Genomic DNA, 16,888 nt, shown 5'->3' with positions numbered 1-16,888 from the left:
ACTGCTACTACAACTATTGCTACTACTACTATCTCGTGCTGCACTCACACTCTACTAACCACCACTAACGATATTAACTAGGCACTCGTATGCAATACTGCTGGATTAAGAAAAAAAAAAGCGAAAATAGATATAGGTAGAATTTTATGGTAGAAAAGAACGATTATTCATTTAGTTACACAATCACATTTCGCGCCACTTGTCAACCCCTCAAGCAGGAGGCACCCCGGCTCCCCCCATCCCAACCCCCTGCACTCACTCCCATTTTTATAAACACTTATCCTTGCTTCACTTTTCTCTTTGGCTCTTCTGAATCACCATGAGTAATTTTATGTAGCGTTTCCTCTCAAAATGTAGCTCAGTAAAGTAATTGCTGGGAAATTACGTGATTCATTCTTTTCAACGGGACATCCAGGCAGTGTTGTCCTAATGGCGGGTGCGTGGCGTGACTGTATTCGCGTGGGTGTTGTGAATTCTCTCCTATTGGTGATATCTGAACGTTCCTGGAGCACCTCGGCTGTCCAGGGAGTGAGTGAGTGTTGTGTGGCCCTGGGAGCGAGGCTGGAGGTGGGACAAGGGTGTTTTTAGTGACTGCTACGTGTAGGCCTGACTACTTCCTGCTTCTTCCTGTGTTCGCCTGAGTGGCAGAGGTGGCGGGAAGTCTGAGGGTTTGGGGGGAGCAGGTACTTGCGGTGGGTGATTTCTCATTTCTTGTTGTCATTTTCATCGTTAGTCATTCATCGTGAGTGTCAGTGTTACCTTTGATATTACCTTTGTGGGCGCCGTGTTGCTACGTGCTGCGTGGCTTTCTTACGCAGTCGTTAATAATGCATGGTAGACAAATCATAACCAACTGCCCCAGTGAAGCTACGTGATGCTCGTGAAATTATAAGTTAGGTTAGGCTTGGTTAAGTTTGGCTAAGCTAGGTTAGGTTAGGTCAGGTTAGGTTAGGTTAGGTTAGGATAGGATAGGCTAGAATAGGTTAGTTTTAGGCTTGGCTAGGTTAGGTTAGGCTAGGATGGGTTAAGTTAGAGCAGAGTTATGTTAGGTTAAATTAGGTTAGGTTGGATTAGGTTTAGTTAAGTTTGGTTAAGTTAAGTAAGGTTGAGTTGGGTTAAGAAACTGAATTATGTTGGGTTATTTTATGTTGTTAGGTTAGGTTAGGAAGCTAAATTTCACTTAGCTTTGCCTCCTGCACCCACACACCCAGGCCTCCCACCAGGCTTCATGGTCTGTCGTGGATAGGGAGCGACAAAGAGGGGAGTGGATAGAGCGTCTGTAAAGGAAACACACCCATCGTGGTTTAGCTTCATGTTTCACTGCTTGTTACTGGTCACAGGTAATTGCCTTGTTATTGCTGCCCTCCTTTCTTCCCTTCCTCTCTCCCCTCTCTCTCCCGCCCTCCCCTGCGCTTTGTACTTGACTCTCCCATTACTAAAGGTTGCAGGGGCAGTGTCCTATCGTTTTTCGCAAATAAAACCTTGCTAGAAGCGTGGGACAAGGATGCCATTTTGGCAGTGAATGTTTGAGACCTCGACCTGATTGTCGAAAACATGTTTTGGTGTCATGCGTGGATAACGAAGGGAATTGTAAGAGAGAATTTGGGATAAACTTTACTAAAATTTACAGGCACTGGTAGCGAGACTGTAGGTGTAGTCATAATAGATACCCCGGCCACTCATCCTTTTGTGACGTCGATGTGACCTTGATCCATGACCTAACAGTAATCATCCATCCAATCAGCAGTGGTGTCCTTTTGCCTCACTCAGTCACTCACACATGACAGCAAAGCATATTTTTGCCTATTAGGTCGGGGTCTCAAACACCCACTGTCAAAATAGCATCCTTGTCGGGGGCTTTGTTAAGATTTTATTTGCGAAGAGGGATATGACATGGTCCCTGAAACCTTTAATATTGCCTTCTCATGCTCATCTCTCCATTTCTCATTCTGTGCTCCACGTGTCATTTTTTTTTTTTTTTTTTTTTTTTTTTTTTTTTTTTTTTTTTAGTCCAAGGTACGCAAGTTATACAAGTTGGGGATGTAAAATTACTACTCATCTACTTATCAGGAAAATGTATCTTAGTCGTAGTTGCTGCCTCGTAATATGTAATAGAATACCTAGAGAAGACTTACCTAGTTCCGCTGTTATTTTTTGTTTATTTATTTTATTTTGTTTATTTACATATATATTTTATTTATTCATTTATTTATTTATATTTATTTATATTTATTTATTTATTATTATTATTATTTTTTTTTTTTTTTTTTGCGTGAAGTCGAGGATACAGAAATGGTGAGATAAAGCCAGTTAATTTGCTGCTAAAATAAATGAATGAGTAAAGAAATAGATAAATGAAATAATTAAATGAAAAAAAAAAATACAATAGGATAAAACAAACAAATTAATAAAAGTTGACAAGGAAAAGATATTCATGTAAGTCAAGAAGTTCAGGTCACGGAAAGATGGAGAGAGAGAGGCGGCTTACGGTGGAGTGTTTGGAGTGTGCCAGTAGAAAGGATTACGTGTGGGCTTTTAGTGCATTTTATCGAAAGAAATTGAAGTTTGCGGTGAAGGTTATAGTACGGTAGTAGTAACAGTAGTAGTAGTAATAGTAGTAGTAGTAGTAGTAGTAGTAGTAGTAGTAGTTTCTCAATCTCCCTTAAAATTTAGGTGCAGGACTAAGAACAGCTGCAGTAATAATAAAAGAACGTTTATTATCGAGAGAGAGAGAGAGAGAGAGAGAGAGAGAGAGAGAGAGAGAGAGAGAGAGAGAGAGAGAGAGAGAGAACGAAAAGGTGAGAAGAAAAGTAATAAATTTTGAACCCTTGGTACACACACACACACACACACACACACACACACACACACACACACACACACACACACACACACACACACACACACACACACACACACACACACACACACACACACACACACACACACACACACACACACACACACACACACACACACACAGGTAAGCAAATTAATCCGGCAGGTGTTGTGTGTACCTGTGGGATCTATAGAGCAGTCTTCATTGCACCTGTCAGGAATACACGCTGTCTCCCCTGCCTTACCTGGGAGCCTTAATTAATTACATGTACACCTGGGAACCCCATCCTCCCCCATTACAGGTGCGAATAGCTGACCGTGTGTGTGTGTGTGTGTGTGTGTGTGTGTGTGACTAGTAGTGGAGAGGGAAAGTTTTTTTTTTATCCTTGTCCGATTCTCTCTCTCTCTCTCTCTCTCTCTCTCTCTCTCTCTCTCTCTCTCTCTCTCTCTCTCTCTCTCTCTCTCTCTCTCTCTCTCTCTCTCTCTCTCTCATTTTTTTCTTGATTTAACCTTACATAATGTTCAGTTCTTCATAGTCTCCTCCTCCTCCTTCTCCTCCTCTGTCTTGCTTTCTTCTCAGAGTAATGGTGAAGATTCCCAGACATTCGTATAGCAAGGCAACGAGCCACGTAATGTTGTAAGGAGCCGCACGTGTTGCCTCGCGCCTCTTGTCTGTGTTAGTGTTCCATATCTCTCCAGCTTCTTGTGCGACTGTTCTTTCTGTTGTTGCCTGCTGCTTGCTTCGGGTTGTTGTTGTTTTTGTGGTTTTTGGTGGTGGTGGGGGTAGTGGTAGTGGTGGTGGTGGTGGTCATGGTGGTGGTGGTGGTAGTAGTGGTGGTGGTGATGGTGGTGGTGGTGGTGTGGTGGTGGTCTCCTTGTCCTCGTCCTCCTTTTCCTCCTCCTCCGGTATGCGGGTGATCGTAGCTCGCCTCAGGGAAATTGACGACCCTGCCGTGCATAGTCTCAGGCCACCCTTGGACAAGGTGTTAACCTGGTAAGTCCCCCGGACCAGGGTTATAATGAAGCCACTGGGCAGCAGCAGTGGTGGATTGGACTGCAGGCAGAGGATCCCTTGACGGGACAATGGCTGGAGTTCCAAGGTCATAGTTAGCTGGACCATGCCTTAGTTAGCTTTAGTTAGCTGGGGGCTGCGGTTTAGAGAAGTGTGGTGGTCTCTACTCTAATTTAGCCTCCCTGGGAACCAGTTGTTGATGTGAGTCACCCGCTTCTCCCCTGCTAATGGCGGTCCTTTCATCTCTATCCTTCATAATGAGTGGTTCTCATCACTTTTCCATCCTTCTCTCATACTATACAAGGAATATTTCAGTTTCTTGGTCTCTCTGGAAGTTCGTCTGATAGTCTCTAGAGTCGGTGGAGAACACCTGGCTACAGGTGCCACCGGCCAGGCCTCGCAAGGGTCGCAGAAGTGTGTCAGATGTGGCTGAAAGTGAGGTTGGGTGCTGGTTCCGTTCCCCCATCTTGCCCTCTTTGCCTAGAGTGACTACGCCGGCCCCACTCTATGGGACAGAACTGTGAGGACAATAGCTGCAAGCGCTGGGTTGTGAAAGTCACTCGTGACCGAGACTCTAGGGAAGCGATTGTTCTTTATGGCATTTTCAAGACCCTGTGGGAGCTAACTCCCAGTGTTGGAGGCATCCAACACACCAGTATCTGATTTCCGTGCACTTTCCATAAACTTTTAATTTGCTCAATTTATGGTCACATCTTTTCTAAAACTTTGAAAGTGCTCTGATTAATTAGTCATTTCCTTTTCTTCTCAGACAATGCGAAGCCTGTCGTGGCAGGTTTGCCCCTCAATATTTCAGAAATTCTTCTGCCTGCAGGTTGTGTCACCTCCAAAGTAAGATAGACTCAACGAGAAATATGAGAAGTGGAAGCAGTATGAGGACGTCGTGCAACAGCTTGAAACACTAAAAGAGTTCGTTGTCTCTAATACAGGTTGCACCTCCACAGATGTTGTTCCTGCCATCCCTGACAGACCTGCCTCCTCCACTCCAGGGGCTCCTGCCTGCCCACATGCTGTGCTTGCAGAGTCACCATGCACTTTAGTCAGGAATCGTGCCACCACCACTAATGTTAAGAAATTTTTGCCCATCTCAACACACAACAGGTACCAGTTCCTAGCTGAAGAGGAGGAAGATGCACAAGAGACGAGATTGGTCGGAGACTCAACAGCCAGAGGTCATCTCTCTGAGTTCTGTGGCAGGGCTCGTAAGACACGTAAGCGTCTATGCATGCGACGAGGCAGCCTGTGGATCTAATAATAATACCCTCTTTATTATTCACGCAGGTACAAATGATATCAAAAACACTAGGTCTGAAGACCTCATGGAAAAGTTCAAGAGGATGATACAGCGCTACAAAACTAAATCCAATAACATTATTATTTCAGGCATCCTCCACCGGACCGGGGCACCGGCTGTCTTCTACAACAGAGCCTTCAGCACTAACAGCCGTCTCCGTTCTCGCTGCGCAGAGGAAGGTGTAGACTTTGTTAATCTTTGGGACGACTTTTACAATAAACCTTCTCTATTTCGGCTGGATGGTTTACACCTAAATGGAATTGGAGCAGCACGACTTGGCAGACTCCTTAGTAATAAAGTTTCTATTTTCAGCAAGATCGTGTAGCCACAGACTCTTAGTAGACTCCTCGTGCAACCCAACCTCCATGTGCAACACTATAAAAGCTTGCCTAATCATCGCTCGCAGCCTTAAAAATAAATTTTCAGATTTAGAAACCCTGGCAGCTGTAGAAAACTATCACATTATTGGTATTACTGAATCTTGGCTGAACTCTGCGAACAGAGACTTTCTTGCGGAATATAACTTGCCAGGCTATGAAATGTTCATAGCCACAGGATAGGAGGCGGTGTATTGCTGTATGTGAAAGCTAGTCTTCAGCCAACCATACTAAAAACCGAAAAGATTAACAATATAGATTCAGTCTTGCATTTAAGAGTGCGTTCTAAGAAAACTGCTATAGGTCTTATTTATAGGCCTCCGGTTCACAAAGTTTCCTCCGATAAGAATTTACAAGATCAAATTACTAAAATAAGTAACACTTTTGATACAGTCATCTGTGGAGACTTCAATCTTCCTGTTAACTCATGGGGCAATCCACTTAACTCTCACTCTGGTCACGACCTGTGTAATAATTTATAAGAATGTTCTCTAAAGCAACACGTTCAAGGACCCACACGAGGTGACAACATATTAGATCTTGTTCTTTCAACAAACGATGACTTAATATCTGACGTTAGTATTGATCCTGAATTTAGTACAAGTGACCACAAGATTGTTTCCTTTAACATCAACCTTCAAGCATATAAAGACATTGTTAGCAATGAAAAAGTTTTCATATACAAAAAAGGAGACTACGACAGACTCAGGTCAATTCTTTCTGTCGCAGATTGGAACGCTGAACTTGGTGAAAGTAACATTGAAGAATCATGGGCGAAATTTAAGTATATTTTAGAAAATGCTGTTAAGACATGTATCCCTGTGCGTAAAAGATGTCCATGCAAGAGAAACAGACTTAAATGGTGGAAAAACAAGAATGAGTCACAACTACTGCAGAAAAATCGTGCCTACCGTAAATATTTGTCCTCTCAGAATGAGGCCGATAAACTAGAATATGACAGACTCCGACGCGAATCAAAAAAGCTCATTAGACAGAGTAAGAAAAATCTAGAAATGTATATTGCAAGCATTGCTAAATCCAATCCCAAAGAATTTTTACAGTTACGTTCGAAATAAAAAAGTCATTACATCTCACATTAACCAAATTACACTAGATAACGGTAATTTTGTCACCGAAGAAACTCATATCGCGGACACACTGAATGATTATTTTGCTTCAATTTTTACAGAGGAAAATACTCATATAATCCCCGAACCACTCCTTATGCTCCACAACATAACCCCTTTAAGTGTCTGCGTTTTTCATGAAGACGAAATAATCAAAGTAATTGATAAAATGAAAACTGACAAAGCCCCCGGCCCAGACGGTATTGCACCACGTGTCTTGAAAGAAACTAAATTTCAAATTTGTAAGCCCCTTTCATTTGCTTTTCACCAAATCATTCAACTGCGGTAAGGTTCCCAAGGATTGGAAGTTAGCTAACGTTACCCCCATAGAAAAGAAAGGCGATAATTCACTTCCAAGTAACTACAGACCTATCAGCCTTACATCTGTAGTATGTAAACTAATGGAAACAGTAATTCGCAATAATTTAGTGAACTTTCTAGAGGAAAATGATTTAATCAATGACTCACAGCATGGCTTCCGAAACAGACGTTCTTGTCTAACTAATCTGCTTGATTTCTTTTATGATGTTTTCACCATGTACGACGAAACAAAGGCAGTAGATATAGTGTATCTAGAGTTTCAAAAAGCTTTTGACAAAGTTCCCCACAAGCGGCTACTAGCTAAATTGAAGTCACATGGTATAAATGGAAAACTTCTCAATTGGCTTGAAGACTGGCTGTCTGAGAGAAAGCAGCGCGTTGTTTTAAATGGTAAATTTTCAAACTGGCGAGAAGTTTTAAGTGGTGTACCACAGGGATCTGTGCTCGGCCCCGTTCTTTTCCTTATTTACGTTAATGATATCGATGAGGGCCTCACCTGTAAAGTATCCAAGTTCGCTGATGATACAAAAATAATGAGTAAAGTAGTCACGTCAGAGGATAAAAGAATATTACAATCTGATCTCGACTGCTTAGCCACTTGGTCAGACAAGTGGCAGATGAGCTTCAGTGTAGATAAATGTAAAGTGTTGCACATTGGTAGTAATAACGATCACATTGATTACTTAATGAACGGTACCGAGCTTCTCAAGGTTAATGAGGAAAAGGACTTGGGCGTTATACGAGTAATTACCTCAGACCTCAAGTCAAGTAAACACTGCTCGGAAGTAGTTAAAACAGCAAATAAACTGGTTGGGTTTATTGGTAGGACTTTCGAATTCAAATCAGAAGGGGTAATTCCCACATTGTTTAATACACTTGTCCGACCTCTACTTGAGTACTGTGTCCAGTTCTGGTCACCCCATTACAGGAAAGATATAGACAAGCTGGAGAGAGTCCAAAGAAGAGTTACCAAGTTGATCCCACGACTGCGGATCAAGCCTTATGAGGAGCGCTTGAGGGAACTCAACTTGTTCAGCTTACAGAAACGGCGAATGCGAGGAGACTTAATTGAACTGTTTAAAATGTGTCGGGGCTTTGATAACGTAAATGTAAACAACTCTCTCATCATTGACAGTTCCAACTCCACTAGAAATAATGGTTACAAGATTATAGGTAAGCGTTTCAGATCAGACGAGACTAAGTATTATTTCTTCAATAGAATTGTAAATGTCTGGAACTCTCTCCTAGCACATATTGTCGATGGTAATACAATAGAAACTTTTAAAGAAAGGTTGGACAATCACCTCGTATCAACCCCTCATATAACGTACTTTGTGCCTACATAAAGTTCCTTTTTTTTTTTCTTGTTAGTTTTCTTTTAGTTTAGTTTTTTTTTTTAGTTTTTAGTTTTTTAGTTAATGTTTTAGTTAGTTTTGATTTTTTTTTTAGTTAGTGAATAGTATAATTTCACTTTCATCCTTTCCTATCACATCTTAGCCTTTCCTTCTCCCTATGCTCTCATGTTTTCTTCCTTGAACCCTAGTGTCCTCCAGCCTCTAACTCTTAGAATCTGTAGTGGTAGTGGTAGACACACAGACAGCCTCGTTAGGCCCCGTAGGGCTGTTGCTGTCTGTTCTTTCCTTTGTATTCCTTTGTATTCCTTCTGCTTCTCCTCCTCCTACGACTACTACGACTACTAATACTACTGTTTCCACCACCACCATCACCACCACCAGCACCATCAAATAAAAAGACGCACAAACAACAAACACTACAAATAATTATTCCCATCGCTACGAACCAAAAAAGAACAACAATAATAATAGCAACAATTTACAAATAAAATCAAACAAATCCATGACGAATAAACCATACGAAACGAGCCCCTCAGATGCTCCGCTCCGCTCCACTCACGCACAACTTCGGAGACACTGATGTCACGAAGCCAGTGAGTGAAACGTTTGCCTGCGTCTGAGTGTGCCGCGTCACTGCAGCACAGCATTCAACATTCCCCGTCAGATTACGCGCTAACATTCCAATGCGGGTCTTCACACTTTGGGAGTCAGCGCCGGGGCGAGGAGCAGCGTGAGGCGGGACGGGATAAACACTAAAAGCAAAGCGATGTAGCGACGCTCAGCGCTGGCAGAAATACTGGTAATACCTCGCGTGGCCGATCCGTACTGGCATTGTCGCTACAGCAGGGCGCCCGAGGGAGTGTGTACGGCGCGGGAGAAGTGAGTGTGGGAGTGATTGGGCAGCAGGGGGAGTGAATGTGGGACTGATTGGGCAAAGGAGAATATGAAAGTGAAAATTGAGTGAGAGTGATTGGTGACTGAGGACTGATTTCACAGTCGCTTGGTAACGTTCCAAAAGCCTGGTGACAGGCGTTACCAACGCCTTGATGCGATTTCGCAGTCGTTGTTTTCGTGGTTTTGGTAATCCCCAACCTGGTAACGATCATGACAAGACAAAGACTGCTGATTCGGTAATGTTGGTATGCCGGAGAAACCTTATTAGACAAAACGAGTCAGTTCTTGACAAATTAAATAGCCATGCCAGCACTAAAAACAAGGACAAAGTCGTGTAAATACGTCGCTGATGCTTTCAGGGCGCCGTATCCATTATTATTGTGGTTACGTTTTGTGATTTTAATTCTTCCCTTTGAATTTGTCTGACACTCACCAAACTCTGCTTTTGCCAACTAGGTACATAATAAGTAATCTATTTTCTCTCCCTTATTGCTGCACACACATTGTTACATGGAAATATTTTGGATTTTATGGAAATAATCCTAGCCTAATCATTTTGAGACGCTGACTTTATACATTTATTACTGAACAAAATTAAGATTTTTTAAAAATAACAATCTGCACAATGAAAGAATTAACAATGAAATTAATGAGCTGAATTAATTTAAACCTAGCCTAACCAAACCTAGCCCTGTGATGGAAACCGTAATGTTATTTCAGTATTATTCAACATTTGTCTTAGGTGACAAATTCCATATACTTACGCGTATATCAAGATTATTACAGGAGTTTGACCAAGGAGGGATAGCAAATTAGATAAAGGTGACAGGTAGTGAAGTTTTCATCAACTACCAGCTTGTGAAATTAGTTCACGCCTCTGTCGTGTACAAAAGTGTCAGTCAGTGTGGAAGTGTGCCTTGTGCTCCACACCCGTCTGTTGCTTTGCTCTGACTCGTGTATGAAAGGGTCTGTGGGGCTGATATACCAGCCAGAGCGAGCACGATCATCACATGTCATCATGAGTGTATGACGCAGCGTCAGTAGTCTTAGAATCCATTATTTATCGAATATTTGAAATCTGAGTACCTCCGACTCGCACAGTTCCCCACGATATGGGCATATCCTGCACTTGAACTTTTTAAGTAAATACTGTGGATTCCTCGTTTCTTTTGGCAGTGTTGAGAAAGGAATGACTCGCGCTATCGTAGGTAATAATATTTCATTGAGAAATGTTCATCATTAATTAATTTTACTGGTCAAAGTAGGTCTGTCCTTCACCTCCGATACGACGATGCTGATGTCCGCTCCGAAAATCTTAATAAAATGTTGTTTTTTAGTTATTTGATAACACACAGTGATTGTGGTGACGCACATCAGCAAAGTAAGGTCTCCTACAATTTTGGCTGGAAGGAAAACAGACTTGCAGGTTTCACACATTCAATAAATAATAGATTTTAAGACTAGTGACGCTGCGTCATACACTTATGATGATAACTGATGATCGTGCTCGCTCTGCCTGGGATATCAGCCCCACAGACCCTTTCATACACGAGTCAGAGCAAACCAACAGACGGGTGTGGAGCGCAAGGCACACTTCCACAATGACGGACACTTTTGCACACGACACCGCCATCCAGATTTTTCTTAAATTTTCTCATATCACTATTATATCCTACAAAGTGTTGCTGTACTGTTTAATTATTTTAATATACAATTTTGAAAATAATACAACTATAAGAGGATATAATTTGTGCTATTTGCAAAAAAAATAAATGCATTGGTAAGCTCCACTGGGGAGACCCAGCAGCTCCCAGGCCAGCGTTACCAAAGGCTCCAATTTCTGGTAAGGATCAAAACAAACAACTCCGCGAAAAGCGACTGTGAAATCGGATTTGTTGGCGGTGGTGGAAATCACCACTCATTGGTAAGTCACAATAAAATGAAGCGACTGTGAAATAGGCACTAAGTGTGTGAGTAGTAGGTGAGTGAAGGTGACAGTGATTGGCCAGCGGGACTCACGTGAGTGTGGGAATGATAGTTGAGTAAGATATTAATTTAAGTCAGTGACTGCTGTGAATTCTCCTCCATTGAAATGAAATGTGTTGTAGATTCAGTGTGTCATTTCAAAAGATGCCATGCCGCTGACGTTAAAAGAAGTGAGGAGTGGAGTAGTTTATTTAAATCCGCGAGTTCAGATCCTCTAGTGAATGCTGTTGTTTTACTCTGGCTGTATAAATTCTCTAACGTTATTCAAGTGAAGTTGGAAGTGTGTCGTTAGCAATCAGAGAATTAGCACGTTGGATGTAAGAGACGAGCGAATAATGAGAATTTTTAATCAACCTTTTCTCCGTTTTCATTTTGGCAATTAGAGCGTCGAGGAATTCATAAGCAAGCATGATAGTCTCTTAAGGCCCTGTGGTTCTCAATCGGGGTAGGGGAGGTGGGGGGGGTGGGGGGGCGAGCACAGGACGGGAGTGGAAAAAAATAGCGGAAAATCACGAACTCATTGCCTATTAGTACAAAAGAGATGCAGCTGTTATGTCCTCCCTTTATCTATCTATCTATCTATCTATCTGATTCTGTCTATCTCTCTGTGGTGGCATAGTTGGGGAGAGGGTTGAGTGGGTGGCACACTGATGAGGGCCCCAACTGCATTGAACCAGCTTTCGGGGTGCCCAGTTTGCAAAAAGTTGAGAACCCCTGTCTTTAGCAATTACTTTACTGTAGTAGCTCGTTAAGGAATGCTAGAAGACAATCCAGGAGTGATGTGACTAATTTATCTTTTTTTTTTTTTTTTTGTATTCCAGTGATTTTTTTTTTTTTTTTTTTTTTTTTTTGTATTCCAGTGATTCAAAGTTGAAACAGCAAATACAGAAGAGTTCAGTTTATTTTAGTAAGACAGCAACCAGCCTTGGAAGTCGAGAAGTAATTGTGATACCGAATAATCATCCTTTCGTCTTGCATGTCATGGCAGCGAGTACGAGTAATGACTGTAAAATTGTGACTTGATGTAGTAAATCCTAAAGGCGGTAAGTGCAATTCAGTGAAGCAGAAATTAACGTAGCAAGATTATATATGGACGTGCTGTGAATATGCTACCTTTCTTGTCTTCATTCTCTCCATTGCACGAGGCAGATATTCAGGGATAGTTTCTTGTATTCAGAGACCTTTAGTTCTCATATCTATAATTTCGAAACTTTATTCTTTCCTTTAATCAGAGAAGTAAGGCTGCCAGTGATAATATCCTGTATTCAAAACCCTTCACGTCTCACATTTCCAGTTACAGTATTAGTCTTACTCCTTTCATCACGATCAGAGCGGCGGGAGGGTGGACAGAGTGGAATACGGGAGGGAGAAGAGGAAGGGAACAAAAACGCATCTCGTCACATCCATAATTTCCTGACATTTTTACAATTTAATATGACCTGCCTAGTGTGGTGCATGACACACTCCCACGCCCTGCCAATCCGTACCCCCCAACACTACCTCCTCTCCTCTCTTCTCTCCTGCTCTTTGCAAATTCACGTTTCCTTCTTCCTGCTCTTTATAAATTTACCTTCCTCCTAGTCTAAAAATTTACCTACCACCTCCTCCTCTCTCCAGCTGATAGTCTTTCCCGTGTCCTCTCCTCTTCCCAGATATGCCGGGGAGGAGGTGCAGGAGAGAGGAGAGAGGAGGTCGTGAGGGTGAGGGTTGAGAAGAAGGATTGGGAATGTGGAGGAAAGGTGGTGGAGATACTGCTGGTGGAAGAAAATTGGTGATGTCAGTGGAGGAAGTATTGGTAATGTGAAAATTTTTGCCAGGAGTATTGTGGATTGAAGATTGTGTGGATTAGAGTGGAGAGGAAAGAAGACTGAAGGATGAGGGGAGGGAAGAGGAAGAGAAGAGGGATTGCGAGAGTGAGGAATGAGAGAAGTGTGGAGGTGGAGGTGAGGAGGAAAGAGGATTGTGGGATTAGAAGGGGGAGGAAAAAGATCATGGAGGTGAGAGAGAGGAGGGAAAAGGATGTTGGGTGCAAGAATGGGAAGGAGAAAGGATGAAGGAAAGAGGATAAAGGAGGTGGGAGTGGGGAAGGAGAAAAACGATGGATGCAAGGATGGGGAGGATGAAAAATCGTAATGAGTCAATGTGAGGAAAGAGAGGATGTGGAAAAGGGAGATAAGGTGAGGAGAGAATGAAAGATTGAGGTTAGGATGAGTAGGATGAAAGTGAAGAGAGAGGTGGGGATAAATGAAGAGAGGGAGACTAGAAGTGGAATAAATGAATAAAGGAAGGAAGGAGAGAAGGAGGAAGGAGCCTGTTCACCTCCCTCTCCTCTCCTCTCTTCTCTCCTTCCCCTTCCTCTCCCCCCGCGCGGTGCAAAGACGTGCATAACAGCTGACAGAAGCAGGTAATGTTGTTTTGAAGCGACACACTCATCCTTCCTTCTTACTGGTGCGTCTGTGTGGCTGTCCTCCTCCTCCTCCTCCTCCTCTTCCTCCTCCTCCTCCTCCTCCTCCTCCTCCTCCTCCTCCTCCTCCTCCTCCTCCTCCTCTTTTTCTTCTTCTTCTTCTTCTTCTTCTTCTTCTTCTTCTTCTTCTTCTTCTTCTTCTTCTTCTTCTTCTTCTCACCACCCTCTCCCTCTCTCTTCTCTTTCTCATTTACTATATACGAGTACGTCTCCTCCTTCCTCACTTGCTTCACGCCTTCTTTTTCTTTTTCTTTATCTGTTTCTTTTCTCTTCCTTCTTTTCATTCTTCTCTTGTTTTCCCTCTTTTGTCCCTTTCTCTATTCCTCCCTCCTCTCACTCATCTTCCTGTCTGTCTCTTCTTTTATCTCCTCTCACTTCTCTCATCTATAATCTCACCTGCTTTCTTCCCTGTCACCTCTGCTCTCCTCACCTCTCCTTCTTCTTATTTTATCATCCTCTCTTCTCTTTTCTCCTGTAGTCTTCCCTCACCTCATCTCCACTACTCCTCTCCTCAACTTATCACTGCTTCTTCCCCTAGTCTCCTCCTCCTCCTCCCGCATCATCCCTCTTTTCATCCTCCTCCACCTCATCCTCCTCCTCCTCCTCCTCCTCCTCCTCCTCCTCCTCCTCCTCCTCCTCCTCCTAACCTTTTCTCACTATATCATCATCCTAATCCTACTCCACCTTCTGCCACTCCTCCTTCTGCGCCTCCTGCTGCCCCTCCTGCTGCTCCCTCTCCTGGTCGTGGCTGTGCTTTCTATTTATCATGTATTAAACTTGCACGGGGACACAAGAACGCTGGTCTTCGTGCCTGAACGGCTTAATTTCCAATGGAGCAGACGTAATATTAACGAGCCAGCGAGCGAGACTCATGGGAGAGTGAGAGAGAGAGAGAGAGAGAGAGAGAGAGAGAGAGAGAGAGAGAGAGAGAGAGAGAGAGAGAGAGGGGGTGAAGTACAGGTCAGTTTTTTTTATTCCTCTCTCCATCTCTATCTCTTCCTCTCTATCTTTTTTTGCAATATTGTTTCAAAGGCTGTGGCCACGTACGATTCTCTCTCTCTCTCTCTCTCTCTCTCTCTCTCTCTCTCTCTCTCTCTCTCTCTCTCTCTCTCTCTCTCTCTCTCTCTCTCTCTCTCTCTCTCTCACACCCTCTGTACAGTAAATAAGACACAAAGAACAAGGCGGTGAGAGTAAGGCTGATTGCATTCTGGTTGCGACGCCCGACCTTCCTTGTGTACCATTGAGAGAGAGAGAGAGAGAGAGAGAGAGAGAGAGAGAGAGAGAGAGAGAGAGAGAGAGAGAGAGAGAGACCTTCAGAGTAACGAGTTCGCAAGATGGATTCGCTCGGCTTAAAGGTTTTTTACTCTCTCTCTCTCTCTCTCTCTCTCTCTCTCTCTCTCTCTCTCTCTCTCTCTCTCTCTCTCTCTCTCTCTCTCTCTCTCTCTCAAAAGAGGTAGAGTCATTCCTTTCGAAGTACGAGTAGCTTATTGTTTTGTTGTGTCGTGTGTGTGTGTGTGTGTGTGTGTGTGTGTGTGTGTGTGTGTGTGTGTGTGTGTGTGTGTGTGTGTGTGTGTGTGTGTGTGTGTGTAGTTTAGTAATTTTTATTTTTGTGCATTATAGAAAAGTGGTTTACATACTTCCTCATCCTCCTCCTCCTCCTCCTCCTCCTCCTCCTCCTCCTCCTCCTCCTCCTCCTCCTCCTCCTCCTCCTCCTCCTCCTCCTCCTCCTCCACGGCATCACACTTCGACAAGAGTTACAACAATAACAACAACAACAACAACAACAACAACAACAACAACTACTACTACTACTACTACTACTACTACTACTACTACTACTACTACTACTACTACTACTACTACTACTACTACTACTACTACCACCATCACTACCACCACTGCTAAACAAACAGAAGTTCACCACACTCACCGACATCAAGACTCGGCACTTCCTTCACCACATTGGTCACCACACCCACGGCGGGCGCCACGGAGGCCAGCACCAGCCACGCCCACGCCCACACGCCTCCCACGCTGCCACCCACGCTCTCAGCCACCCCGCCCACCGCCCACCACAGCCAGGCGCCAACTGCAGAGATCATGGAGGTGGAGGTGGAGGCTTGGTGGAAGACTTTGAGGTGGTGGAGTGGTTGCAGGAAGTGGATTTCGTGTAGATGTGGATGTGGATGAAAGTGGGTTTTAATGTGGAGTAGTGGAAGTGGATAAGGGTTGTATGTGAAATAGATGTGGGTTTGGGTACTAATTAAAGTGGATGATTGTGGATACGTGTGTGGATGGTAGTGTGGAGTTAGAAGCCTGCATGGGTGTGGCGGATGAGTGACAAGGGAGTATTAGGATGGAAACTGTGTGATGTGAAAGATGAGTAATTGAGATGAGTCTGTAAATAAGAGATGGGTGGAGGTGAGGTGGAGAAAGACAGTGAGAGATTAAGGCAGGTGTGAATCAATAGTGTGGAGAGAGAGATGAGGGGAGGTGAGGTGGAGACAAGGCAGTGTGGAGGGAGGTGAGTGAATGAGCAACAAAGACAAGCAGGAGACGAGTGCTGATTATGACGGTGATGAGAAAGAGAGGAGGAGAGTATAAGTGATGAATGGGGAAGGGAAGGAGACTAGCAACAGTGGTGATGACAAGTGGAGTAGTGGGTGCGGTGAGGCAGAGAAGGGTGGTGATGATAATAGTGGTGATAAATGGAGATAAATGAGAATGAATGATGAGAGGGAAATAAAAAAAAAGATCAAATTAAAAGAAAGGTGAAAGACAGGTTGAAAGTGAGAGTGAGTGATAAGTGAATGATGTGAGGGAAAGGTCAAGGAGAAGTGAGAAAAAGAGAGAAAAAAAAGCAAAAAAAAAAGTGAATGAGAATGAGTGATTAGAATGAGCAGGTGGAGGTGGAGAAGAGGAAGGGAAGGAAAGGTGAGAGAGAGAGAGAGAGAGAGAGAGAGAGAGAGAGAGAGAGAGAGAGAGAGCCAGACAGTCAGAAATAACAAAGAAAAATAAATAAGTGATGATGAAAAGTGGGGAAAAAAGAGAGAGGTGTGTGGTGTGGAGTGGTGTGGTGTGTAGTGGCGTCCCGCAGGGCTAAACGGGAACCACCACTGTGTCCTTGACCACTCCTTCACGCCTCTGGGAGTTAGGGACGGGCTGTGGTGGCCGCTTCATGATGGTGGTGGTGGTGGCGGTG

The sequence above is a fragment of the Scylla paramamosain genome, chromosome 8 (assembly GCF_035594125.1).
Source record: "Scylla paramamosain isolate STU-SP2022 chromosome 8, ASM3559412v1, whole genome shotgun sequence".
In the NCBI taxonomy this organism is placed as follows: domain Eukaryota; kingdom Metazoa; phylum Arthropoda; class Malacostraca; order Decapoda; family Portunidae; genus Scylla; species Scylla paramamosain.
Note: the sequence above shows the minus strand (reverse complement) of the source record.